Source organism: Acomys russatus, chromosome 11 (assembly GCF_903995435.1).
Source record: "Acomys russatus chromosome 11, mAcoRus1.1, whole genome shotgun sequence".
Classification (NCBI taxonomy): domain Eukaryota; kingdom Metazoa; phylum Chordata; class Mammalia; order Rodentia; family Muridae; genus Acomys; species Acomys russatus.
The window spans coordinates 8,697,595-8,723,664 of NC_067147.1; the positions used below are offsets into that span (position 1 = coordinate 8,697,595).

Consider the following 26,070-nt stretch of genomic DNA (forward strand, 5'->3'; position numbering starts at 1 on the left):
ATAATAGCACAGCACAGAAAAAAAATCTCTGGGGCACATTAAAAGCAGTATTAAAAGGGACATTTGTATTTTATGTGCCTCCATTAAAGCATTAGAAGGAGTGACTTGAATATGCAACTCAAGAATTTGGAAAAACAAGCAAAACAGACAGACAGACAGACAGACAGACAGACAAACCCAAATCCAGTAGATGGCAATGAGTAATAAAAATTGGACCAAAAATCAAAGCAGTATAAACAAAGAAAACAGTACAAAGAGTCACTGAATCTAAGAGCTGTTTTGGGATCCTAAGCCCACCTAATCAAAGAAAGAAAGAGACAACTTAAATTAACAGAATAAAAATACACAGTTGGGGGTAGGTGGGTGGGCGGGCTGGAGAGATGGCTCAGCGGTTAAGAGCACTGCCTGCTCTTCCAGAGGTCCTGAGTTCAATTCCCGGCAACCACATGGAGGCTCACAACCATCTATAATGAGATCTGGTGCCTTCTTCTAGCATGTGGGGGTATATGTAAAGAAGAGCAGTTATACATTAAATAAATAATTAATCTAAAAAAACACACAGGGAAACAATAGACACCAAAAAACTTCAGAATATTATGAGGGAATACATAAGAAGTTATAATTCATAAAACTAGAAATTATAAAAGAAATGGGCAACCTTCTAGATTCATCCAAACCACCAAAGTTATACCAAGAAGACATCAATAATTTTAAGAGACCCATAAGAAGGAGAAGGAAACAATAATAAAAAGGGTCTGACAAAAAAAAAAAAAAAAAAAAAAAAAAAAAAAAAAAAAAAAAAGCCCAGTTGTATTTACAGAATTCTATTAGGACTTTCAAAAGAGTACAATATTGAAAACTTAAATTATTTTTAAAAAGTGAAACAGAAAGAGCCCTTCCAAAATCCTTCTACAAAGTCAGTATTACTCTAATACCAAAACCAGGTAAAGACATAAGAAAAAAATAATAAAGACCAATATTTCTGAAGATCATTGATGTGAAACTCCTCAATAAGATACTTGCAAAGCTGAATACAGGCACATATGAAAATAAAATCCACTGTGATCAAGTTGGCATTATCCCCGATATGCAGGCGGAGTTCAACATACATAAGTTAAGAAATGTAATAAACCATATTCATGGACGGCAAGAAAAAATTGCATCGTCATCTCAATAGATTAAAAAAAAGGCCTTTGGGGAAAAAAAAAAGGCCTTTGACAAAATCCAACATGATAAAAGTACTAGAGACAGGAGGACTGGAGGGAGCATACCTCAACATCATAAAAACTATATAAAACAAACCCATAGCCAACATCATCCTAAATGAAAAATAACTTGAAACAGTCCATTAAAATAAGGAAGGAGAGAGCTGCTCACTATCCACACTGCTTTTCAATATACTGCTCAGAACACTAGCTAGGATAATACGTCTACAAACTACAGGGTTACAAATAAGAAAGGAAGAAGTCTAAATAACCGTATTTGCAAATGATTGGCTCTCACACACAGAAACCCAAAAACGTCTCCGGAAAAACCTCTAGAAATAATCAATAATTTTAGCAAAGTGGCAGAATATAAAATCACCTTACAAAGATCAGTAGCAATTCTATACACCAATGACAAGCATGCTGAGAACAAAATAATGGGCACACTCCCATGCACAACAGCTTAAGAATGTCTAGCCGTGAACCTAAGCAGGGAGCTGCTTGGCTGGGCAGCCCAGACCCCAAGGTGTGTGTCTTCTCCTTGGTGCTAAAGAACTTCTGAGACAGTGTCCCCGAATCCCCAGGTTCCAGGGTCAGGTGACTCTTGGGGCACCTTGTCTCTCCGCTTCCTATACCGGCATCCTGCATAATGTCTGGAGCCCTGAGATGAGCCTAGAGGGATGACTTCCGTTATTTCACATAAGACTCAGACAAAGGAACCTACAACTGATGACCACCCCATCTCCCGCCACCGCCAGCCTTCCTTCTAGGGAAAGTGAGCCTATACCTTTCCTGTTTGGTATTGGAGATACACCTGTATTAGTGAGCTTTCCATTGCTGTGGGGAAAAAACATGCCTGAGGAAAATCACCTTGAAGGAAGAATAATTTGTTCTGATTTACGATATTCAAACTTTCGCCCATGATCTTGACAGGGACCAGGGACCTTGTGAGACAGCAAAGCTGCTCACCTCATTATGGATGGTAGGAACAGAGCAAATGGAAAGGAAGGGCCAAGGGTAAGATACAGTCCCTAAGATGAATCTCCCTCACCTGGGTGCCTTTTCCTACGTTCCCATCAGCAATAGTTTTCCAATGGATTGGCCTATTGGAGCAGAAGCCCTTGTGCTCCCGTTACCTCTAAACACCGCAGCTCTGAGGAACTGAATCGAAGCCCTCAACAGTGTGAGCCTTGGGGAGCCATTTCAAAGCTAAATCACAACAGCAGTGCATTTGTATCAGTTTTTAGAAGTTACTTTTCCTTCGTACGGTCTACTTCCCAGCCAGACGTAAGGCCCGTAGAGCTCTTCTAGAAGCACTCCGATGCTAAGTGTGAGAGATGACGTGGGCTGCTAGCCTCTCTCAGCAACTTAATAAAAATAACACAGCAGTAGGAGTTTAGGAGGACAAAAAAGGCACGGGAAATAAGCTGATACAGCGCGTAGAGATTCATACACGGAAAGGTATGGAATCAGAGGTGGCTCAGCAATTCAGAGCACTGGCTGCTCCTTCAGACGATCGAGGTTCTAGTCCCAGCACCTGCGTAGCGGCTCACAAGCACCTGTAACTCCATTTCCAGGGATCCAATGCCCTCTCCTGGCCTCTGTGAGCACCAGACACATAAGGGTTGCACAGACAGACATGAGAGCAAAACATCCGTACAAATAAAATAAAATTAAAAATTTAAAGTATTTTGTTGATCTCTAGAAATGTTTTAAATCAGAATTACCCATTCTATGAAGCTTTTGTTCGAAACTCATTTAGTAAAGTGGGGAAAGGGGGAGGGAAGAGGATGGGACCCAGAGGAGATGAGGCAGGGGCCTGCAATTGGCATTTAAAGTGAATAAATAAAAAAGTTCAATAAAAAGAGTATTTACGGTGTCATGTAAAGAAACAGCCAAATGAGGCAAAGAAGCCAGGGGAATCCTTTTCTCTTTTCTTTCTTTCTTTCTTTCTTTCTTTCTTTCTTTCTTTCTTTCTTTCTCTCTTTCTTTTCAAAAAGAGCTAGCAAGCACATCTGGGCTTAACTGCTGAGCCATCTTTCCAGCTCCTGAAATAATTCTTTTGACTTAACATTGATAAGAATTAAGGAAAAGGTAAAATGAAAAGGGAGAATGACAAGCTAATATTATACCAATAAACATAACTGAAAACTGCCAAACAAACGTTGTATAGCCAAAAGCGCTTCCGGACCAAGTTGATCTAATGTGAGAAAATGTTGAGAGCAGTTGAGTGAGATAGCTGCAAAGCACATTGTCAAGGCATATGAAATGGTTGGGTGGGGTCTTTCTTCTCAGTGTACAACACTATGCCATCTTGCACTTTGCCCTAGTAGCCATGGCAACTAGAACAAAATGTATACAGCAGAGAGGTCTTTGGTCCTTGGTAATTGTAAAGGAGCTGTTGGTAATCCTGAAGGAAGGTGAGGACCCTTTCCTGGGATTCCAGCTGTTATTCCCATTTCCAGCTGCAAGTGATATTGGGAGATGCGGGAGCGTATAAGAAGCGAAAGGTTAATTGGGAGCAAGGATCCATGATGCAGCCTTTGTGAGGTGGCCATGCACGATGGGCGGGGCCTGTGGGTGGTACAATTCTTTTGGGTTCATAGTCTCTTTTGAAATTAGATGCGCAACTGTGTTCTGTGGGAGAGTCCAATAAACTCATTGGTCTCATCAAGGTGGACTTCGGTGAAATTGCACTCCTGTGTGCTGTGGGTGCCTGTCAGGATGATTGGACACTTGCTGTGTGTATCCAGAAAGAGCCACCACAACAGGGTCTCTGAGTTCAATCCCCCAGTATCAGCAGCGAAACACAAAATAACTAAATAACCCATTGTTACTGACTACTTAACAGAGTGAAGGGGATAATCAACACACTCAACTCAATACTTGGAAAAGAAACACTCAGGATCCTGAAGGACTGGGGAAATAAAGGCTATTTAGGTGAATCAGGTGATATCTCAGCCAGCAAAGTGCTGGCTACACAAACTTTAGGGTCCGAGTTCAGATCCCTAGCACCATATAAAGCGGCTGAGCACAGCAACGTGCACCTGAAGTCCTAGCACGGGGAGGCAGAGACAGGTGATTCTTTACGCTCACTGGCCATCCACCCTAGCTAAGTAGGTGGGCTTTACAGATTCAGTGGAAAACCTTGTCTCGAAAAGTAAGGTAGAAAGCAATTGAGGAAGACACCCAAATATTGACCTTTCGCTGCCATATTCAAACATATACATATATGCACCTGTGCAAACACATATAGGAGCACATAAGATATTTAATGGTCATATATAAAAACTAATATATGTAATATATCTAGTGATGGAATAATAGAAGTATTAACTTTAAAATGATAAACACGACAAGAACAATCATTTTAAGTGTTTTTACTATATAGATTTCTAAAAAGTATAATACAAAAGGAAATAAAAGGTGTGAGGGTGAGAACAAAAGACATCATCATGTGAAGGATTTGTGAATGCTTGCATAGGAAAATGCAAATGGAATGTTCCAGTGTATTCAACTGAAAAGGTGGATTTCAGGATGAGTAAAAAGCAAGGGCACTCTTATTTAATCCCTGAAGAAACTTGCACGCTAACCCAGAGAGTGACATTGTTTCTCCATCTCCTGAAATAACTGCGAGAGTAGAGCAGGTACTTGAATCACTATTTTCAGATGTTGGGCCACAGGTATATATAGTCCCTTTAGAAAGGAAAAGGGGGGGGGGCCGCTGGAGAGATGGCTCAGAGGTTAAGAGCACTGGCTGCTCTTCCAAAGGTCCTGAGTTCAATTCCCAGCAACCACATGGTGGCTCACAACTATCTATAATGAGATATGGTGCCCTCCTCTGGTGTGAAGATATACATGCAGGCAGAACACTATATATATGTAATAAATAAATAAATCTTAAAAAAAAAAAAAAGAAAAGAAAAAAGGAAAGGGGGCTAGTAGGTAAAGCCTAGATTCCTTAAACTACTGCCTATACCTAGGGAAAAATTCAGATTTCCACTCAGGATGGGCATGCTTGTGTCATAAAGTGTTTTCCTGGAGAGATGGGACAGAAGTGTCTATTTACTTAAGATAGAGAACGGACAACACAGTGACATAACAATTATTCCAAAATCCACTTTGTTGAATCAGTAAGTTAGTTGGGGTTGCCTGCAGGAGTATGAATGAGGCGTTACTAACAGGATCAGGGGTCACTCAAAGGCCGTTATGTCAGTAACGGGAAAGCCCAGCTCAGCATGAGTGGTGACTCCTGAAAGTGGGAGCTCTGCGTGACTTACAGGCAGCTCAGGAGGTTAGCGATCTCGTCTAGAAGTTGTTTACTGTGTCTATAACCTTGGGAGAAGAGACTTGTGTATTCCCTCCTGTTAGCTTTTTAAGACCCGTGAAGCCTGTTTACTTCCTGAATCTCAGGAGACTCCCTCAACCCCTTTCTGGAGACAGTATTTCAATTTAGAACTTCCTGAACCTCAAAGAGCCTCCTTGAAGGATGGAATATTTCAATGTATAAGAAGTTGCTACACAGCACTGCACTCCTTGCTGCAGCTCCCGCATTCCTTCTGAGCAACTCTTCTGCAGTGTCCCCTCGACCTGTGGGGGTGACATAGCTACCCATCTATAGCTAAGCACTGGGGTACAGCAATAGTCCCTTCTTCTCAAGTGGTTAGGAGTCTCTTGTACCCACCATACATTGCAAAAAATAAATGTCTTTCTGTGACTGGTTAAGGTGGCTAATAGCAACAGTGATCCATGGGTATCAGAATAATTGTTTAGAAGCCTGTTGGACAGGCACATCATACCAATTTAACACAACAACATTAGTGGCTTTCCTACTGGGGGCCAATGATCTCCCTAGCCATAGATTATTTTTTTCTAGCTTACAATATCAGACATAAAGTACCTCCTATGTAATAGGTCTTAAGCACAGTTCTAAAGCTGTTGGTTGTGCCCATGATCGCCATGCCACTATTGCTGCACAGTTCTCGTTCAGTTTTGATTTATAAAAAGTGAACTAACCAATTCTAATGCTCACTTGGATATTCAAAAGGCCTAGCACAGAAACAAGTAAAACTACTTTTAGAGATGAAGAACACATTTAGATTTAAGATGTACTAAAAACCTGTTCTAGTCCAGGCAACATATCCTGTCATCAAGTTAGACAATTAGATCAATAAAACAGTTTAGTCTAGACATGGACCCATTTGTACAATAACAGTTGCCTTTTTTTTTTTTATAAAGTGTAAATTCAATGAGTACAGAAAAGATAGTATTTCCAATAAATACTGCCACAAAAAATTCAATATCTGTTTGTAGAACATAGTTTTGATTTATCCTGTGCAGCAGAAATGCCAAACCTAAACTATAAATCTTTTTCAAAGATGAGAGGGAGGAGTCTTTGAAACTTTATATTAGGAGATAATTGATTACATGTAGTAACCAACCTGACTGTAATAAAGATGGTCTAAAGAGATGCTTGCATTCCCTTTGACTATTGAATTAAAAAAAATATTGAAACTATTTCCCAAGAATTCCATGCTGGCAGAAGGAATGGCTGAAACCTGGGCCAGCAGAGGAGGAACTTGTTTCCCAGAAAGAGCTTTATAACTTTCCAGAAGACTTGGCAAAAGATCTTAAAGCAGAGACAATGGTCAATGTTGGGCAGGCCATGCATACCTTGAATCCTCTATGCAAACCAAAACCTCATGCCAGGGCTCTGGAGATGGACTTCCAGGCCACTGGACTTCTTTGTCTCTATTTTCAATGTGGCCACATTGAATAAACCTTCTTTTACTGTTTGTCACTATTAATTTATCTCTTTAATTGGCTTATTGGGGATGGGTGGCTGAGCCTGGCTTATTAGGGCTGCCATGGCCCAAGCTCTGATCTTCATGGCTTTTGTGACAGTGTGACACTAAAGGAATTGCTTTAAAAAAAACTGATAATGAAATTGCATTCAACTGAAAAGTGTATTCTCTTGAGGAGACTCGGCATGACATGAAGAAAGAGACTGGGAGGAAATATGTGCTCACACCCGATAAGAAACCTGCATGTAGATTTACAAAGAACACCCAAACTCAACAACAGGAAAAGAAACAGTCCAAATAAAATGCCAAAAGGCCAGAACATTCATTCTCCCAAGTAAAATGTGCAAACAGAAAGACACATTCCAGTAACGAGTGGACAGGTGTGAAGTGCTGCCATGGTGAATGCCGGTTTACACCCAAAGACTCTGGAGTCTACTTGAACGGCTTGCTTCCAGAAGAGTCTTCAATGCTTCATTGATGACAGTGTTCATCAAGCCAAGCCTGGTCTCCCAGTCTCTGGTGCCATACACAGGCAGTTGTATCTATGGTCCTCAAGTAGCTGTGTGCCTTGCTGGAGTCAAGATGGCTGGCTGGCTGCTGGCTACGGACTTGGGCTACAGTGATACGGGCAGTCACTTTTGCAGCCCTCATTGTCACTACTTCAATGACCTCTGGGTAAAGTGATTTGGAGGGAATTTAAAGGCTTGACACTGTTTTCCCCCTTTGAAAGCCAATCTTTGGATGTTCAGTCTATTCAAAAGCACCAACAGATACGAGGGTGGAGGGTGGGGCGGCAATTTAGAAGCTTGACGAGGATGCCTAGGGAAAGAAAAAAGAGCAGCAGAGATCTGCAAAGACTGTAACATTTCATCTCACATTGGTCTTTCGCACAGAGACAACCCAGAGTAGTTACCTGAACAACAAACCATGGAGGGAAGGGAGTGTGGTTCTCAATGCTACTACTTCTGTGACTTTACTGTTGCTGTGATAAAATACTACGACCGAGGAAACATCTAGAAAGAGGAGCTCACCTGTACCTGGGATTACAGTTCTGGAGGAATTAGAGTTCATTGCGGCAGGGCAGGGAGCACGATGACACAGCAGGCAGGGCTGCAGGGTAAGGAGGCTGAGAGCCAGCCTTCAATAGCAAGCTTGAGACAAGAGAGAATGAGGTAGGGGGCTGGCCTCTTAAAGCCACCTCTAGGAACACACTTCCGACAGCAAGTCTGTATCTCTTAAACTACGCTGAGTAGCACCACAAGTGGCTCTAAGTTGTTCAAATGCTAAACTTATGAGGGTCCTTTTTGTACTCAGACCACCCCAGTTACCATGTTATAAGATTAAAATGTCCAGTTCGCAATGACAAATCACAAAGTAAACAAATGGGGGAAAAAAACGAATCAATAAAATATGTCACTGAGAGACAAGCGAGAGGAGTGAGGGTGGGTGGGGGCAGGGACAAACCCAAGCAATGCACAATCATGTATTTGCATGAGAGTATTATTGTGAAGCATACAATCTTGTACATTCTATCAGAAAGTCAGCCGAGACAGGAAGACTGCTCTGAATTCCAAGCCTCCTTAGCCTGCATAATGAGTTCCAGGCCAGCCTGGGTACAGACTGAGACCCCATGGCTAACACTCTTGCCACACGTGCATACAGAGCAGAATTTGGATCACCAGAATCCCCGTACATGGCAGCTGGGTAAAGCAGCCTGCTTCAGTCCAGCCTCAGAAGGCAAAAATGGGGCACCCAGAGCAAGCTGACTAGGGAGACTAGCTGTGGCGGGTGTTCTTGGTTGTCAACTTGACCACGTCTGGAGTAAACTAAGCCCCAAACACTGGGTGCTCCGGGGGGGTTCCCCCTTAATTAAATCATCTGAAGAGGGAAGTCCCACTTTTAATCTAGTTCTTTCGAGGTGGGAAGATCCACCTTTAATCTGGGTCACACCTGCTGGTAGCCTCTGTATAAAGGACTCAGAAGAAGGGAGCTTTGTTCTTTGAACTCTTTGCCTGCTTGCCCTGACCTTGCAGGCAAGTCCATTCCTTCATGGCATTAACACCTACTTCTTTAAGATTCTGGCATATACTGAAGACCAGTTGAGACATCAAGCCTTGCAGACCAAGCAACTACTGGATTCTTGGACCTTCCATTGGTAGATAACCATTGTTGGACCAGCTGGACCACAGCCTGTAAGCCATTCTAATAAATCTCATATATGGAATGAATATATATATATATATATTACACACTATATATAATATAAATATATGAATTTTGTTCCCCTAGAGAGCCCTGACTAATATACTTGGTATATGGGTGATCTCTGGATTTGATTGAGAGACCATATATGCTGACAAATTTTATGCTACCTTGACGCAGGGTAGCATTATCTGGGAAGAGGGAACTGTGATCCAGGAAATGCCCCTTCCATATTGAATGGTAGACAAGCTTGTAGTGAATTTTATTAATTAATAATTGATGTGGAGAGGCCAGTGGATTGCGGTTAGTGCCTCACCTAGGCAGGGCGTCCTGGGATATTAAAAACAATAACAACAGCCAGGCATGGTGGTCCACACCTTTGATCCCAGCACTTGAGAGGGAGAGGTAGGCGGATCACTGTGAGTTTGAGGCCAGCCTGGTCTACAAACAAGTCCATGACAGGCGAGATAACACAGAGAAACCCTGCCTCGAAAAACTAAAAGAACAAAAACAAAGAGCAAAACAAAAACCGAAGAACAGGCTGAGGAAACGTTGAAGAAGCCAGTAAGCAGCTCCTTGGCCTCTGCTTTTAGTTCATGCCTTCAAGTTCCTGCCTTAAGTCCCCAGCCTGACTTCCACTGATGATCGCGTTACAAGCTACAAACTGAAACGATTCCTTTCCTCCACAAGTTGCCCTTGGGCACGGTGTTTTGTTCCAGGAATAAAACCCTAAGACACCAGGGCCTCTAAAAATAAGGTGGAAAAGTGATGAGGATCAGGCCCTACATTAACCCCAGGCCTCCATGTTTGTGCATTAGACCTGCCTGACCTAAGAGCTTCAGCCTTAGATCCTCCTTATATTCGGGGGGCGGGGAAAGTGTGCAGATGCATTTTCTACAGACAGATGCCAATTTCTCAAAGTTATGCACATTTTGTTTTCCTTAGCTGGCTTCCCCTGCCTCCTGTCGGATGTGCCCAGGCCGTGGTGAACACTGACAAGGACTGTTCCCCTTGTGAGCTTTAACCTAACTGTCGCAAGGGGGGAAGTCCAAGAAAGAATGACAAGCTTTGGGAGAGGGGAGGATGGTGAAACTTGGCCTCACACGTGCTAGGCAAATGCTTAAAACTGAACCATACTGCAGCCCAGCGGCATGGTGATGGAACTGCAGGGCACTGTACACCTCACCCATGTTGTTAAGGTGTTGTGGGATCACCTCTATCCAGATAGTCATCTGTGGAGACCCTTGGACCTTTGCTATTCTGGTAGGTGAGCAGAGGACAGCGATGAAGACATGCATCTTGTGGGCCAGAGATGCTATGGAAGCAGATGAGCTCTGGAGCATCCTTGCTCTTTGGGGAGGCCTGGGTATCACTTAGATATGATGCTAGCTTCTAGAGCCATGCTTTCCAGCTATAGGTGATGGCAGTTGATAAGCCCATCATGACTTCAAGTCACTCATAGCATAGACGTTGTTGCCTGGGGACATATTTACAACACGCTGGTACCACTTCAGAAATTGCACTCAGGGAACGTGAGGTAGTAGGCACCTGAATTTCTAAAGGTCCTGGCAAGTCCACTGGGCACTGAGGTTGAGAGACCTGCCCTCTCTGGGAGGGCTCTGTCAGGTCCCACATCATCAGTTTTCCCGACCCCCGACCCCAACACCCACTACCCTTTGCTCCTTGTGGGAGCCTGAACCGGGTTCACCTAGTCTCATGTGGGCACAGAGTGTCTGTTCTTCTTTATTCCTTGAAGAAAAACAAAAACCCAGCTTATCTTTCAGGTCTACTTACTCCAAGAAGCCTTCTTCTGGCTGCCTGAGCATGTTTGGTTTTCTTGCCGTCGGTGTGGTTGGCGTTTACTGCCAAGTCACTCCCAGTGCCTGTTTTCGGCCTCTTCACTAAAGGGCAGAGAGCAGGGAGCACCGTGCCTGGGCACTCAGGAACTAACTAGGATTTGTGCTGGGATTCACACCCAGATGTACCGAAACTTCCCTAACATGACTAGAATATAATGTGCGTGTGCTGTGTTTTTTAAAAAATATTTTGTATATAATTGCATTAGCATATATTGCTTATAGGCCACAACGGGCTTCATCACAACACTTTCACACACGTGTATATTGTATTTTGATCATGTTCACTCCCAACCCTCCTCCTTAGGCCCCTCCCACTCTCACTGATCTCTTTTCTCTCGCTAATTAGTCCTTTTCTCCTCTCTTCTCTGCTTCTTTTCGTGAACCATGAGTCTAATTAGGGGAATTAAAATCATGGGCAGTTTCTCTTTAAGAAATTAATACGAATGTTCTCTCTGATGAAAGCTCAGAATCTGCTAACATATTAGTCCTTCCTAATTACAACCTAGCTGATGTTTTATACAATAAATAAAAAATGTATTTTGCTGTGGATATTCATAAATTCAATCTCTATCTCATGAAATCTAGACCGTGGCTCTTGGGACATCAGGATTCTTCTGTTTCTAGCACTAGTTTCCATATGCTTCACTTTTTTTTTTTTATATTTTCGCCATGAATTCACTTCGTTCCCAATAGTTTTTCTGAGTGATTTACTCTGTCGTTTGTTTTGTTTTGCTTTGAGGCAAGGCCTTCATGCATCGCTATGTATCCAAGGATGACCTTGAACTGTTTCGACCTTCCTGCCTGCAACTCCTCATGCTGATTAGAAGTGTGTCCTCCCACACCATGCTTATCAGCTGCTGGGGATCAAATTAAGAGCTTTTGCCTGCTCGGCAAGCACCCTACCAGCTGTGCACCCGTCCATGGCTCATTTAACAATTTCTTGATCAATAAGGAACACAGTGTGTATTTCGGGTTCTATAGTAAATATTATGAGGCAACTGTTGTTTTGGGGTACCCACCAGAGAAGACTATTCAGACATGGGTTTAAGCCAATAAAAAGTCTTTATTAGCCAACTTGCAGCTACGCTGGGTGTTTGGGGCCCCAGCGTAGCTCCGAGCCTTTCTCTGTGCGAGCTTTTAAGCATGAAACCACATCCTGAGTTGACACACCCCAGTTAGCAAGAATGCGAAGCAGAATTACAGAAGCCAAATGCAGGGTTAGTGCATTTAGAGACTTTCCCAGAACTGTAGACTTTGATGGATTAGGTCTTTGTTCTCTTTTTGGCAGGTGGTGCTGTCTACGTGCTGAGTTTTATAGCTTGAACGGTACTTCTGTCATGGAGTCAGTTGTGCTAAGGTCTGGGAGCCTACTAAGGTCTGGTGGGGGTGGGTGGACTGCTAGACTGTCACTTCCATTTTATTGGTATGAATGATGAGGATCAGAAAAGTTAGTTATGGGATAGAAGTAAAAACAAAAATGAATAAGGAAAAAAACTCAGTAGAAATCACACAAATTTGCAGAGCAGATCTGAGGCTTAGACCCAGGTATGCTTGGTGCCAAAGCTTTCATCTCATCCTATTGGCACCTATATTTTAATTACTATCGATGACAATTACTACTCATTGCTAGTTTTAAAAGAAACCAAAGCAAAAGGTTATTTGGAGAACTGGTTGATCTACCACAGAAAACTGACCTGACAAAAATACAGCACAGTGTGAAGATTAATCTTGGCTGTTAACAGATCGAATCTGAAACCAACTAAGAGAGAGGCCTGTAGACAAGTCTATGAAGAAATCCTTAACTGACAGGTGAGACCTGTTCTACAGAGTGGGTGGTGACTTCTGGAAGTGACCTAGAGGTTTGAGGAGAAAGCAAGGTTGTTTTTGCCTGCCTGCTTTTGTTCTGAGCTTCTAACGAATCTACTCTGACGCTGCTTCTGCTCCATCTTTCAGTGGCATCAGAGACAGTTTTCTCAGCCTTCCAATGTGGACTAAATATCAGAAATCCAGTGCCCATACATCTCTCAGTCTCCTAGCACCTCACTGATACCACTAACGCACTCGGCTTGGTACGCTAAACTCAGTTCTCTTTCTTTACACACGGACAACCATTATTGGGCTGCCCAGTCTGAGCTATGTAAGTGAATCTAATAATTTCCCTTTTCTAATACATGCATGTGAGGGCATGGGACAGGCCTTTCACTGTCACATCCCTCCCATACATATGTATGTCCCTGTGTGTTCTTGCTAGACATTGTGTTCTGTAACACAACCGAGAATCCCCTACCAGCAGAACATTAAGAAGCAGACAGAGGGCCAGGCCCTGTCCTGGCTCTTGAACTCTGGGTTTCAACTGTTTTCCTGATGCTATTCTTAATAACTGTTCCTAATTTCTCTGTCAGCGTTAGCACGCTTCCTTTCATATTTATGACAGTGTACCAATACTTTCATTTCTAGAGGAAGGAGTCCTGCCTGCTGGTAGTAAACCCATTTCCCTGCCTGGAGAATGAATTACTGAGTGGTTTCCTTTTAATGAGCAGGAAATGGCCACCTGGCTGTGGAGAAGTGACCTAAGAACATCCGTTGCTTTCATTGTGTCATTCACTCAGCTCTCAAAAGTCAATGCTGGGAAGCCAAAGTCTGTCCCAGCTCCCCAAGGCAGGCACCTGCTGCCTAGTGGGATCACCAGTGGCCCCAGCATCTGTTCAGTTGTGTCTTGTGTCAGCCTGTAGCCTTGCCTCGTCATCATCAGGTGCTGTGAAGGAAAGGATCCAGGTTATGAGATGGCTCCTCTCCATCAGGGATCTCAAGGTGCTGCCGTTTTCCTCCTTATGGGAAGTGTGGAGTCCAGCCTCTGCTCCTTCTAACTTACTCGATCTTAGGCTCCTTCAAGCTCTTCTTTCTGAATGGTCTCCTTGAAACTGATTAGATATATATACATTCTATAATATCTATGATTACATGTAATACATTATATGCATAATTATATATAATATGTATGATCACAAAATATACATGATTGTGTATGCATGACATATCAACATATGGCATATAATATATCTGATGTATAATACATATGATTATATATAACATATTACATGAAGCCTATTATCATCCATTTGCTTTTACTAGATCCTTACTTCTGGTGCCTATAGAATTGGATTAGTGCCTCTATCCTGGCCGTGTTTGGAAAATGTATACGTAGAGGAGCCAGGAGCTAGTAAGGGGGGCCAGATCCATGCATCTGAGGTGCTTGTGGACACTGTGGATAGGAAAGGAAAGAGTCAGGGCTATAGCTGGAGGAAAGTGGCTATCCTGGCCAACCCAGAGCTGGTGCTATAACCACTGAGCTGCCAGGTCCTAAGATTGGTGACCATGCTCTGAGGGGGTGAGAAAGCATGACTCAACCTTCCAGTTCAGTAGTGATTCATACACCATAGTCCACTCTCCAGTTGCGTCTAGAATTGCATCTGGAAGTAATAAGTGTAGTATATGGAAGGGGAGAAATGTCACAGCCAGAGATGAAAGGGCTCCATGGGACTGCCAGTTCAGAATGCTAACCTTGAATGTACTTCTCTTTCTGAGGGTGATGGGGGCGTGCAACACATTTTTGGAGCAATAATAACCACACTTTTATTGTATATTGTCAAAATTCCCACTAATGAGCCACGAGGAAGGGGGAAAAGAAGGGAGCGGGAAGTACTTAATATTGTAAAGGGGAGTGTCAGCCAGGCTGTGGTGGCACAGGCCTTTACTCCCAGCACTCAGGGAGGCAGAGGCAGAAGGATCAATGCAAGTTCAAAGCCACCCTGGTCTACAAACTGAGTCCAGAACAGCCAGGGACACACAGAGAAACTCTATCTGGAAATACAAAACAAAATAAGTTAAGAGGAGCGTGGTGCATTGGGTCTGAAGTGTCCTCCGTGGTCCCGTGGGTCTGAACACTTGCTCCCTAGGCTGGTGGAACTGTTTGGGAAGGTTGTAGAACCTTTGGAGGAAGCACATCACTGAGAGTGGGCTGGCCCACTTTCAGGTCTCTTTCTGCTCTGAGCCTGCCCACACAGAGGGACAAGCTGGACTCACTCTTTCTGTCACTATGTCCCTACAATGATGGACTGGAAACTTCTAGAACTGTGAACCAAAATAGACCCTTTCTCTCTTAAGCTACTTTTGCCAGGATATTTTATTGCAACCACAGAGAGTATTTAATAGAGGGCATGACTAAGTGGAAATGAGAGGGCAGAGATATGGGAGAGGGGTCTTCGCTGTTACCAGCATCACGATTATCAACGTTGTCGTCACCGTCATCATCTAATGACGTTATAATAACTCACTATTGTATTATAAGCAAGGAACTAGGCTGAGAGGGAACCGGCTCCCTTTATTACACAACAGTGCTGTTAGGTTGGGATTGATTGAAATTATATAAAGATAAAATAAAGAGGGCACTGATCTTAGAAGCATATTGCCGTTACTAGAACAATGGGCATAGCAGCCAGTAAGTAGGCGTGGAGACTGTGTGACCCTTGAGGGCTTTATAGGACAGAAAAAGGAACAATTGGGATGGACATTTTTATCTGCAGGCTTGTTCTTGTTTTTGGTTTTTTGTTTGGTTTTTCGAGACAAGGTTTCTCTGTGTAGCCTTGGCTGTCCTGGACTCGCTTTGTAGACCAGGCTGGCCTCGAACTCACAGCGATCCGTCTGCCTCTGCCTCCCGAGTGCTGGGATTAAAGGCGTGTGCCACCACGCCCCACTTTGCAGGGCTGTTCTTTAGTCTCAGGGACAGCACGCCTGTAGACCTTTGTACCATATGTTTCCCTTTTGGCCATGTGTCTCCTCCAGCTCCTAACTGCCTGCAGATGTTTTAGTCACTGTGTTGACTTTCTTGTCAGGCAGGTTTTTTCCTTGGGATACTGACTCAGCAGTTTTATAGCTCAGCTGAGGCTCTGTTTTAAGTTGTGGACCCTTCATCCTAGACCCTGAATGCATAGAGTGGAAAGGAGAAGCCGGATTCATCTGGCTGATTCGTGCTCTGTCGGGGAAAAGCTGATCTGTTTCGGGTCTGTCCTCAGGCTCCAGGGAGGCAAAAGTCAGTTGCCTTCATGTAGCAGGGCTGTGGTGGATTGTGTGACTGCTGTCATGTGCTCCTGGAGAGACTTTTGAAAACACTTCATTGGTCATGGGCTACTGAGAGTAAGATAAGATAGGAGACCTACCGGAAGTAGCTATTGTCTCAATGTGGACCTGGTGACAGCAGGTACTTTACAAAGCTAGAAATTATAAAAGAAATAGACAAACTTCTAGATCCATCCAAACCACAAAAGCTATACCAAGAAGACATCAATAATTTTAAGAGACCCATAAGGGTCTGACGTTAAAAAAAACAAAAAAACAAAAAAACAAGGCCCAGTTGGATTCACAGAAGTTTCTAAGAGTTGCAGGGGCAGAGAGGTCAACTGATGCAGAGGCCCTCAGTGTGGCTGCTTCCGTTCTGAGTCCGGAAGAAGCTCCTGGAGTAGCAGGACGAGGCGTGAGTGACACAACCCCTTAGTCCCTTTTCAGGGGTCACCTGAGCTGCTATGAGGAATTTTCCGGCTCAGACTGCTATAATAGCTCTGTACTTGGCAGAAGGGCAGATGTAGAAGGGGTGACATTTAGCTGTCTCATAGGAGGGTCAGTCTAAGGGGCTGTGATAGAAGTTTACAGATGGCAGAGATCCAGAACAGAAGACGGCCATATGATGACACTACGCACCCTTGGAGTGGGTTATGGGGTGAGATGGCATTCATAACGTACAAAATGGAAGACTGTTAGGACTATTGTAATAGCTACTGAGAATTATTAGGAAAAGCTGAGACAGTTTTGACCTTATTAAACGAAGATAACAGGTAAGAAAATCATTTAAAGGACCCCTGGTGGGCTCTGTCATAGGTATTAGCAAGACCATGATCTTTGTCATTGCTGTCCATTGTAATATGTAAGGCCATTGGCTTGGGAGAAGAGCTTTAGACCTTTCCCATTGGTCAGCATAAATTCAGAATTGGCCATTGGATATTTTCTGTTACAAGTTTCTGAGCATTAAAAGGCAAAGTTAATGGAAAAGTTCTTGTCATGATTAACATTTAATTTTGTTTAGTAAATTAAAATGTAATTGTACAACTGCCTCAACATGTACCAGAGCCCTTAGAAGGAAGGTAACTTTGTAATTAGTAATCAGGTAACAGTTACAACAGATTGCCAAGGAACAAGCACTTGGAAGCCTTTTAAAAGAAGACAGTTAAAGTCGGCATGTAATTGGCAATTTAAACGAGAAATAGAATACTATGGAGTCGGTTTTGTAGGATTATCTAGCAACATTCCAATTTGGTGTCCTGAATAATTTCCCAAACCCATGAGTTTTATAAGGAGATGGTATCTGCAAGACTCCTTTAATCAAGGAACACAAGTGTTAGGGTGCAGAAGGGCCCATTATAGATGTGAGACATGCCCTTCCAGAAAGAGATGGAGTTTCATAGTTGGTAAGTGCAGCTTTTAGATTTGACATCAATATCTCAGTAGATATATCTATTTTTCTCATCTGTGGATGGACACAGCAGTGTAGGTATAAGCCAAGATCTTGTCCTATATTTGAGCATTATCTCGTCCCCCCAATACGCGCGCGCGCGCACACACACACACACACACACACACACACACACACACACACACAGAGTCAAACACACACAGCAGGAAAGAGTTGGTGAGGAATAGTTATCTAAATAACATTTCATAAGGTTAGGTATTGTGTCTGAGGACTGAATGCAGTCCTTTGAACTGGTAAATAAAGAATGATTATTTTAATCCTGGGTATATTTTCCTGATGGGTATTTAAGAACATGTAGATAGCCAAAATCAGTCTTTGCTTTTCTGTCTATGCCTGTCAAAGATCTGGTCCTCAGGAGCAACTTGGGTGTGGGAGGGGCCTCCGGCTCCTCTAGTCTTATCTTCTCTTTTCCTTTTTCCTTCCTTCCTTCCTTCCTTCCTCCCTCCCTCCCTTCCTTCCTTCCTTCCTTCCTTCCTTCCTCTCTTTCTTAACCAGTTAGTCCATCTATTTGAAACTAAGTCAAGGCTTTGCTTGGCCATTGTTTTACTTGGAACTATGGAAGAAATTTTCCTTGGTGTTAACCCTTTTCTTTGTAGACTGGACACTGGTTAGAATTATGCAGATGGGGTCTCCATGGCCTCCCTGAGCAAGGGAGCAGGTGGCTCTCCATAGTTACAGAACATGTTCCTTGGAACTCAGTTGGCTTTGGAAGGCAAAGGGGGTATTCTCCCCTTTAATCCAAATACGGCTATTGACCATGCAGAAGGTTAGTTATACTGGTCTGGTACTTTTAGCTACAGTATAACATTTTAAAAACCCAGGCATTTAAAAAATAAACTTTGATTAGACATGCATTTTAGCCAGTTTTTAGGTTGTTGATCCTTGAACTTAGAAAACTTTAATACCATTTACATCATCACTAAGTTTTACCTTTGATTTGCCTTAAGTAACTAACTCAGACCTTTATAACTTGCACAAACTTCTTGGTCTTTTTTTCATTTTTTGGAAACATCCAGCCATGTTAAGCACTATATATGTATATAAATATATATTTTATTAAAATAATTTTCATCTTTATATACTTCTAATATTTTCTTTTACTCTTAATATCATGATATATACCATTATTAATAAGTTAATTTATTATGGTTGTAACAATTTTCTTCCTGGGGAAAGGGGAGACTAAGCAATGTGTTTCCCTTCCTCATGAGGTCCCAGTGACAAAGTAAAGTTCAATTTTATTAAAGTTCACCCTGGGGAGCCAACGAGTGTGTTGGTCCTACAGACAGAGGGCTAGAAAGGGGTTACTGGCTAGAGTGTGGGTGACCCAGAAGTAGTCACACTGACGATTTTTAAAAATAGCTACATAAATGGATCTTCTTTTTTTAGTCTTTTCTTTGTCTCTATAAAATTGGTTGGGATGGCCCATTCATCTCCTCTTTTTGGGAAGGAGCATTAATGTAATAAGTACCATTGTGATTATTTTGGGCTGGCACGGTTGAAAGTATGAAGACGGCAGTTGTTTAACTTAGAAGATGGGATGGAGCCCTGTGTTTTAAGAGACAAATACTAGCTTTCTTTCTTTCTTTTTTTCTTAAAATAGGCTTGGCAAAAGTAAGGGTCTTGAAAAACCCATTTGCTCATCTGTTTGTTTTTTAAAGAGAAAATAGTGGTTAAAAAATCCTTAAAAACCCTTAAAATGTTTATCTATATGACACTCATTTATATATGAAACATATTGAAAAGCACAGATATGTTATTCTTAGCTAAAGGGAGGACAGTGTTCTGATGGGAAAAGTGCATCCTGGAGGAGGAGTGATCATCTCTTGAAGTTACTGCACATTTTCAAGTGACAAGGACCAAGGAGTACAACCAGAATTGAGATAAGAATCAAGGCGATATCGTCTTGATCAGAATTGTATGATTACGTTTATCTTGTCCTTAGAAGCAGATTTAAAAGCCTTTAAAGGTAAAGAAAATCTCATGTTTTACCTCTGTGGCATCATTGATTACATATATCTCTTATCTTTTGCCATTATTTTGTTCTTTGAATGTTTAATTCATTATGAACAAAATCAGGCTGGGTCAGGTTATCAACTTTAGCTCATATGAGCACTTACTCATAAGTTAACTAAATATGTAGCATAAAAACAAGCAATAATCATATGTAGATAGATAACCTACATACACATAATCACACAGAAGGTATTTTTAATAAGCCAAGATTTTGAATGCTACTGTTTGTCAGGACTATGCTTGTTTTAATCTTCACTGTGAAGAGGATACAGCATAGTTTTAGGAGACACGTTAGAGTGGACAGAAACGGAAGCAGGGCAGTGTGGGCCAAAGGAGCCTCCTAAGTGTGCGGGGAAGGGATTCTACTCCACTTAGAGGAAAGATGGGTCTCAACATACCAGGCAGAAGCAACAGGCACTCAGATCCGGCAGAGGCTGCCATAAAAGCTCCTCACCAGCAGCTGCGTGTCTAGCACTTGGCAATTTATTCTTTGCATCTCTGTTGGGAATTTGTGTCTTATCAATACTTAGCCCTAGACCTCCTTAAACCTCTCAGCATTCGCTCTCTTTGTTAGGTTCTCCTTAGATGCCAATAAGTGTATCATGCAAAAAACTGTGTTAAAATGAAAGCAAATCAAAGCATAAAAATTAAAATAGAAAACACCCCCCAAAAACCCCCCAAAATCCCAAGGGTTGATTTGTCTGCAGGTAGACAGTGACTCCCCAAATCTACCAAAGGGGTGTGAAGTTCGTGGAAAAGGGGGAGTAGCTCAACAGTCACCATACGCCTTCTCTCTGTCACAGAGTTGGGGGGCTAGCCTTTATATTTTGCATCCTTTTACAATAGCTGCTTTGTCAATAGACACCTTTATATTATGAGATAAATAATAGTTACCTGAGATGAATAATAGTAACCTATGCTGTAAATTTATTTTAATTTTGTAACTGTAATTTTATTCACTAGCTGTTCTTGAGGACATGTGTTTTCTACTTCTTGGGCTGTTTCAGTCGCTTTTTCCATAACACAGAGTTAGGGGGCCAGCCTGATGCAGAGAAGGGATTTGGGGGGCCATTTTGAGATTGCTCAACATACTTGATTATGAAGTGGGAAGTCCAAAGTCCACCTCTAGGTCTGGCTCCCCAGGGAGCGTAGACAGCACAGGACAATTCGCCAACACAACCCTCGCAGAAGCTGCTCTGCTTCTGTCATTGATTTTTAGCTTAGCAGCTCCCATTTGAGCCGAACGCAGATGAAAGTCTATGGAGGGATGTCTGAGGGTAGTTTAAAACCTTCAACAACCACATGAACCAGAGCTTTCTGGCTTGCTTTTGTTTCTGGGAAGGAGGGAGGGGGTCCCTCAAGGAGGGAAAGATTCCAAATCTCAAGTGGACTTCTGGGGTCAAAGAGATCTAGCTATGTGTCGGCAGCCTGCCCCTGCTCCATAGAGAGGCAGAGTGGAAGAAACGGTTGACTGCGAGGGAGCTCATCAGATTAACATTAACTGAGAGACAGTTTGGGGAATTAAGCTTAGAAGTCTGAGCTGGAGAAATCTAGTGTGCACAAATAGAGGAAAAAAGAAAGAACAGGAGTGGAGATCTGAGTAGGGCACTTCAGGCCATTTACCGTCTTGTCTGAGGTAATTTACCTATGTCAGTGAGGATCTGGGAATGGAAAGCAATGCACATTTACTTTTTCCTAGCTGATATTGGGGTCAGATCTGAATGGAGAATTGCGTAAGAGTTGCAGGTCTGTGGCTGGCAAGACCTAACATTTTTGAAGTTTGATGTTCAGGCATGCCAAAGGTATGCCTGATTTGGAACTCATCTCAGAAGGCCAGGGAGATGAAGGCTAAAGTGGTTCCCCAACCTGTCACCTGGAATCAGAGACCAGCCAGAGGGATGGCCTGGTTTACAGAAGGTGGCGGTCCGTCCCTACTTGTGGAAGCCAGTCAGCAAAATCCAAGGAACTCTCAGAGTTCTGGCTGGGGTCTAGGTGTGGGGTGCCTCCAGACATTGGCCAGGCCTTACCTTCCTGCTGGATTTGTGGTGATGAGTGTGGTCTGGGAGACAAATGGCAAGGGGACTCTCTGTTCTGTAGGTTGGAGGTGAGAGGACCAAATGGTTGATCAAAATAGATGAGGGTGACCTAGAAATAAAGGAAGGGGACACCTACCACAACAATAGCAGATAGTCCCTTACCAGAACAAAGAGGCCGCAGTCAGTGCATGGCAGCGGGGACTGAGATGAGGTGCAGGGGCCTGGGGTTTTACAGAGCAGAACAGGCAACTTTTGGAGTAGAAACTTTTCTCTGTAGATTTGTTTTTCGTAGTCTCAGGGCTGAGACATGCCAGTGGATGTTTTTATTGTGTGTTGCCCTTGTCAGGGGTCTTCGGCTCCTAACTGCCTGCAGATGTTTTAGTCACTGTGTTGACTTTCTTGCCAGGCAGACGTTGTTATTGGACCCTGAGTCACAGGTTCCCTCGGCTTCTTTGAACTCTTTGTTTTAGGTCATTAGCCCTTTAGCACAGTCCTTTAATGTATCTACATATCTCAAGGATTTTCCCTTTTCTCATTGTCTCAGGTGAGGGTCCTCTGGAACACTCATGTCACCCCTTGGGGCCTTAGGACTCAACTGTAAAAGAGATTATATGTTTTTAGTGTATCCCATGTATTTCATGTATTTAGTATGTACCAAAACTCCCACAGTATTTAATGGCCTACACACCAAAATCCTTCGTCTACTCTTCAGTCTCTTCTTTTTTGTTTTGTTTTTTTGTTTTTTGTTTTTCGAGACAGGTTTCTCTGTGTAGCCTTGACTGTCCTGGACTCGCTTTGTAGACCAGGCTGGCCTCGAACTCACAGAGATCCGCCTGCCTCTGTCTCCTGGGTGCTGGGGTTAAAGGTGTGTGCCACCACGCCTTCCAAACCCTGTTAAGACTTCCCTGCCAGTCCTGCTACAAGCTCTTCTCACTTCGGGTCCTGTATAGACATCTTTGCTTCTGGCCCTTTGCATCTGTGTGTCTAGTGTGATGCTTCCTCTTGAGCTGTTTATCCAAACGTTACTCCTTCCTTTGTGTGTGGCTGTGTGCATAGGGACACTGTAGCATCTCTGGGACAGCAGACAGCGTTCCTCATTGACTTCTTCAGATGCCTTTTTCTCAACCCTAGACAGTTACTTCGAACGCAGCATCCCAAGCCTGGACCTCTCAGGACACCACCGATCTGAAGCTGCCCCCAGTTCATCTAGGACCTGCTCGGCCATGCTCAGGATGACTCAGATGTGTTAGGGTCCTCAGTGCATTTAGCAAGTTAATTGTTCATTAAAGGGGGCTGGGACATCCACAGACCTAGCCTGACATTCTGACAGCATACGAAATGACTCTCAGAGTTTGATTTATGGGCAGAGGCTCAGCTCCTAGCTGCCTCATGTCAGCATGGGCTAGAGTGATAAGCACACATTTATCTCCTGGCCTTGATGAATGACACGGCGGGGTTGTACTGGAAAGGCAACAGGGCCCGCCCCCCACCTGGCACGGGAAAAAGACTGCCACAGAGTACATCAGGGAAGCCTGATCAGACTTCTTGTGGGAGGACAAGGCGTAGATTTAAAAGCTAGAATTTTAATTATCACACAAATTAGGAGGAAATTAATCAGCTCACATTTTACGACTGGACTTGGAGTGGATCAGCGATGCTTAACTTTATGGCAAATCTTTGATTAATTGAGACACAGCACAAAGGTATAAAACCCAAACTCCAGTTGCATGCCAGTCTCCTCATTTCCTCCCCATGTGCCCAAAGGTGAGAAGACCAATGAGAAGAGAACATGGTAGTCTAGGAAGATGCCTACGCAGGCAAGTGCATGCTCACACTTCTACTTCCTGTGAGAGGCTTGCGTGCTCACACTTGACTTCCTGTGAGAGGCTTGCATGCTCACACTTGACTTCCTGTGAGAGGCTTGCATGCTTACACGTCCACTTCCTGTGAGAGGCTTGCATGCTCACACCTCCACTTCCTGTGAGAGGCTTGCATGCTCACACCTCCACTTCCTGTGAGAGGCTTGCATGCTCACACCTCCACTTCCTGTGAGAGGCTTGCATGCTCACACCTCCACTTCCTGTGAGAGGCTTGCATGCTCACACTTGACTGCCTGTGAGAGGCTTCTTTGCCTTACTATGTTTTCTTTTTTTTTTTTTCTTCATGTTTTTGTGTTTTTATTGGGGTTTATCATGGGTAGGAGCTATCACCTTAGGGTATGCCCCTCCCACCACGCAAGCCCATTTTCATTCTCCTGGGATGCTTTCTGGGACTTGTTCTTTTTTCTTTATGCTGCTCTTTGTGGAACTAACAGCAGCTTCAGGCTCTTCCTTAGAAGAAAATTTCCTTCTCTTCTTCAGACAGCTGGCCTTGCTGCCTCATCTGGCTCACTGGCCATTTCCTCCTTAGGTGAGGAGGATTTCCTCCTCTTAAGATGCACACTGCTAGTAGCCATCTCCTCAGGATCACTAGACAACTCCTCCTTGGGGAAAGCATTCTTCTTCTCGGTTTTAAGCAAAGAGACCGGTGGGTCTTCCATTCCATTTTCTTGTGGCGTGTCCTGGGGTTTTAGCTTTTATTCCTCTTCTTCTTAGGTTTTTCATGTATCTCCTCTCTGTCTTCTGGAGCACTACTGCTTTCTGAAGACCTCAGGGCCAGCGCAGCCAGTCACTTCTTTTCCTTCTTCAAGTGTTTCTTCTCTTGTGTTTCCAGCTTCCCAGTTATTTCAGCAGCTGCTTCCTCTGCCCAAACCCTGGCTTCCTTCATGGCATCCAGGTTCTTCCCTGGCGTCTCCCCAGCCTCATAGAAAGACAGCTGCTCCTCAACTTGTTCTCAGAGTTTCTCCCCAAAAACACTTGTGGGGACCTCCAAGGAACAATCCATTCTTGAGGCAATACTGCAGTTGTTTGCTAGGTATCAGGAGACCCGGTTTTTGTTCTTTGCAGCTGCTCAGCCAGTGAAGGTGGAATGAAAAATGAATCCGTATTTTGGTGTGTTACCCCTTGCCTTCAGGGCTCTGAACAGGGCCTTTTCAGCCCCAAGGATCTGTACTGTGGATGCTTGCTATTTGGCCAGGTTGGAGAGGCTGCCTGCATGAGCAATGAGATGCGCATCTACTGCTTCCCCACTTAACACTGACAGGCTGGGGGCTGCTTGGCTCATCTTGGAGTGAAGGTAAGTGTGTGTAGGCTCTGGCGATACTCTGATAAAGACACCACACAACCGGAGAAGCTCTCGATGTTCATCATCCAGGCCCATGGAGGACAGAGAGGCTTCCAGCATGGTCTTAGCCTTGGTCCCATCCATCATTAATTCTTCCAGTTTCTCCTACTTTTCCTCACTCGGCTCCCTGTGGTTTCCAATGAACTGAGCCAGGCGACAGCAGGTGGCATTGTCACTGATGATCTTTGGTACCCATACCACTCCCTGACACACATCGAGAAGGTATTGATGCCTTTGTCCAGCTGGTCCAGGAGGCTTATGGACTGGATGATCATGTTGTCCACCTGGTTCACATTAAACTTAACTTTGGCATGAGAATAGCTGTGCCCCAGCCCTATCTGGGCTGTACAAGCAGACAGACCTGTTAGGCCCTTCACCAGATTATGGAAGGGAAGGTGACCTCCCCTGAAGGGTCTCAGCTATCATACCCCCAAAAGTACTTCTTTTTTTAAAGATTGCAGGTACGTCTCCAGAAGCAGGCAGAGGTCCTCGTGCACAACACCTCAGACACAGCACTGGCATTTCCCAAGGCCTCCTGGGATGAAGAGAAGGAACAAAAGGCAACCAGACAAACGTCATCAGGCTGATTCCCTTCACTTCCTTCAGCGGTAACAGCACGTGCAGCAGAACCATGACGCCTGCTCCATGCCCAGCTTGCAATCCCTTACTATGTTTTCTTAATGTGAATATACTAGTATCGTCTGTACGTCACACTCATCCTTTGCACGGCATCCATTGAGTGGAGGCTTCTGAGAAAACAGCCAGCAGATGAAGGCCAACTATGCAAGGAAGGCCACTACAGAGATATCAGTCAGAAGCCCGTATCTCACTTTTCATGTGCTCTACCATCATAGGCTCTGGACCACAAGAAAACTTGTCAGTTAAAAGATGGTTTTCATATCATCAGTGTCCACAGCACCCCAAAACTCCATAGGTTCAGGGGCCCATGTCTCAAGGGAGGAGACCAGAGAGAGTGAACACACACACACACACACACACACACACACACACACACACACACACTTATCAAGAATGGCATAACAATGAATATTGTTAGCAGGTTGGAAATCCTCATAATAGCCACCTACTTATTGAAAAGGCTGAGAACTTTGCTTCCTATATGACTCTAAATACCTCAGCAGC

The 26,070-nt window shown here is 43.6% G+C and overlaps 1 pseudogene; it reads right to left on the reverse strand.

Annotated features, from left to right (window-relative positions):
* LOC127195283 (nucleolar protein 56-like) overlaps positions 1–25,776 on the reverse strand; it is a 189,391-nt pseudogene extending 163,615 nt beyond the window's left edge.
* Positions 25,777–26,070: the final 294 nt, after the last annotated feature.